The sequence below is a fragment of the Pseudophryne corroboree genome, chromosome 1 (assembly GCF_028390025.1).
Source record: "Pseudophryne corroboree isolate aPseCor3 chromosome 1, aPseCor3.hap2, whole genome shotgun sequence".
NCBI classification, from domain to species: Eukaryota; Metazoa; Chordata; class Amphibia; order Anura; family Myobatrachidae; genus Pseudophryne; species Pseudophryne corroboree.
Window position 1 is genome coordinate 462,647,034 of NC_086444.1, and position 3,387 is coordinate 462,650,420.

Sequence of the window (3,387 nt, forward strand, 5' to 3'; positions counted from 1 at the left end):
CACCACCACTGTGACCGGTCACTGGACTGACTGATGCACAGGACACTACCACTGGTCTGATGCAGGACAACACAGCAATACTGTAAGTCCCTTATACAGCAGCACTGGACATATGGCAGCAGAGGACACCACCACTGTGACCGGTCACTGGACTGACTGATGCAGCTAACACACTACATTGGACTGAGCAGCACAAGACAGCACTACAATCGCCACCCCACTTTCCCGCCCGCACAAACACTGAGGACGGAGACACGTCCTCTCACTACACTCTCCATGACTGGAGTGACAATAGCGGCAATGCGCAGCTCATTATATGGAATCCAAACCTTGCGAGAATCCGACAGCGGGATGATGATGTTTTGCCTCATTCTGGTTTCCGAATCAGGCGGGAAAACCCGAGCCGGGCTCGGGTAGTGAAGTTCGGTAGGGTTCGGTTCTCTGAGAACCGAACCCTCTTATCTCTTTATAACACACACATAGTCCACAGCACTTTACAAACAATATTTACATCAGTTCCTGCCCAGCATGATCTTACAATCCATATACCTTACCACATGTACACAGACACACACACACATACAATAGGGGTACCTGTTTTGTCAGCATCCAATTATCCTATCAGTATGTTGTTAAAGAATGGGAGGAAGCTGTAGCACCCAGAAGAAACCCATGGGAAGAATATAGAAACTCCAAACAGATAGGTACTTGGTCAGAATGCAGTTAATATGCCAGCTGTCGGGATCCTAGCATTCAGGATGCCGACGCTGGAATCCCAACATTTTACCGGCACCCGCCCAGTATTCCCACTCGGTTGGTGGGTCCATGCCACCAACTGAGTGAGAATAGAACCTGTGGTGAGGTTCTACTTTCTGCCGGTATTTCATAATGGATCCCCTTGGTGGGAATCAAAGACAAGACCTCAGTGCTGTGAGGCTAACCATTATGCCAACCATGCTGCAAAACTATGTTTATATATGCTGTAATATTATATATACGTATTATATTTCACATTTTCAATGGCACTCCCAGTTTATATCTTTACCTGACAAGATATACAAACGGTCAACAATCCTCGGTGTGAAATGTGCATATGTACTGAATAATCTGACCCAGAGTTTCCCAGCTGAACATTGCCCAATGCATCACATTCTTGCCAGTGACATATTATCCTTCCCACAATACATCCTTTTCCTTCCCACATGTGCATCATGTGCTTAGGGAAAGAATAGCACCAGAGTAGTGCCATTCTATCCCTAAGTACAGAACATGGTGCACACGTACCCGGCCGTTAAGTGATAGTATCGGAACTCTGACTGGCCTGTGGCTACGCAGACCCATTTGCAGCAATGTTTGATGCACTGTGACACAATACTTTGAGAAACCAACATTAAATTTTTCTGTGAATTGTGCATAAGTAGCCATACTGTTGGTTCATATGAGACAGTATAGCTTTAATCACACATTGGTGAGTATTGGCCACCACACACCTTATTGGAGGTTCATATTTTTTCACTCTTCTGACAACTGTTGGTAGGTACAGTACTCAACAACGGCTCACCTTGAGCACCCCACAAGTCTTGCCATTTCATAAATGCTCTGACCTAGTCGACTGGTCATAACACTTTATCCCCTATCAAAGTCATTCTGGTCTATATAATAATTTTATGAACAGTGCAATATGATGTATTTATTATATGATAGGGACAATGTTTTAAGATGCGGTCAAGGACACCATCTAACAACTGGTTAATATAATTAATAAATAAGCATACAATTGCGGATGTACCCCACTAAAGGTGCTTAATTGCATCTGAGCATGACTGCTATATAGTGGTGGACAGGGTTGGTACATAGATGGGAGACCACTTTGGAACACCCTGTTACTGCAACATTTTGCTTTCACTTGTATACTTCAGAGATATATATAACAAAGGTGGATTTTTGGTTGTCAGTAAAATATAGATGCAAACCCATTAACTATAAAGGATTCTTTGTAGTAATTCTGGGATTATTCATGGTGGTAAATACATGCCCACTTTGACATATTTAGACAGCACGAATAAGAATGAGTTTATTATTCACTCACAATTGACTGGTGTATAGTACTGTATAAATAAGGAAGGATTTACCTTGTTTGGATATCTATGGCCTTGATATTTTCTTGCCACACAATTGCTATATCCAATTTGTATACATTTTGAGCCTAATTGTCACATGTGTGTCCTTTTTTTCTTGTGGAAAATATGACCAATTCCATTCCCTACTCAAGGTGACAAATGAAAGGGCTAGCTTAAAAAATTGCGGACATACCCCACCGGAGATGCCCAATCTCTTCCGATCTTGGAAGCTAAGCAGTGGAGGGCCGGACTAGTACTTGGATGGGAGACCACCTTGGAACATCCTGGTACTGCAAACAAATTTTGCTGCCCAATCTCAAGTCACAGATAGGTACTCGGATCCATATGACCTATGATTTAATTTTCTGCAACTATTTTTTCCACTTGGGATTCTTGCAGTATGAATGAAGGTCATATACTCTTTTGACGGACACTATTGAGACTAGAAGGTGACATCCTTTTGACAAATCTTCCGGCTTACACTATACTATAGCAATTTTTGCTTACTATTTACTCTAATTGATACTAATATTTTTGCACAATAGTCTTGAATCACATATTTATTGAACTCCGACACTTCTATATATTTTATTAAGAAATTATTAAAATCATGATTTTATCAGTATAAGACATTGATATACTCAGTTCCTCTGAGGTTGAGTGCTCCCAAAAAAGAGTCTACTTCTTTTCCATTTCTTCTTATTTGGTATTTTTTCTTTAAATACACTTTTGACTCATGGGAGCACCACTGAATGGTAACCAAACTTAGTGCACCAGAAAAGATAATATCTTTATATATGCACAGTTACCCTAATCCGAAGCAATTCCAAAATATAAATTTCAGTTTCTCAGAGGACATTACTCAGATTTCTATTCATACAAAAACCACTGTTAGACCGGTGCGGTTCCCACAAACCCCTCTCTCGAATATTCCCTTAGATCACGGAAGATGTCAATTCATTAATCACTCGCATGTGTAACATCTGTGCTTAAGTCCTTGATGTTTATGATGTTATGCAGAACTTATTAACCCATTTACTGGAAACATCATATACAAGAAATATTTTCAATATAGTCGTCAACCTGTGATGATCAACTCTTCCTTATCTTCTGAAGATTAATACTGCATGAAAAAAACTTCCTTCCAACAAAAGAACAGAGAACCACAAAACTCCTGCACACTGGTGTATTTATAAGGAGTGCAGTGTGTGCGATGCACACGGCCCCCCGGGAGCCCACACCGCACACCCTGCACCCATTAATTGAA

At 41.0% G+C, this 3,387-nt stretch overlaps 1 pseudogene; it reads left to right on the top strand.

Annotated features, from left to right (window-relative positions):
• The first annotated feature begins 2,299 nt into the window (after positions 1-2,299).
• Positions 2,300-2,419, top strand: LOC134939359 (5S ribosomal RNA; annotated as a pseudogene).
• The last annotated feature ends 968 nt before the right edge of the window (positions 2,420-3,387 follow it).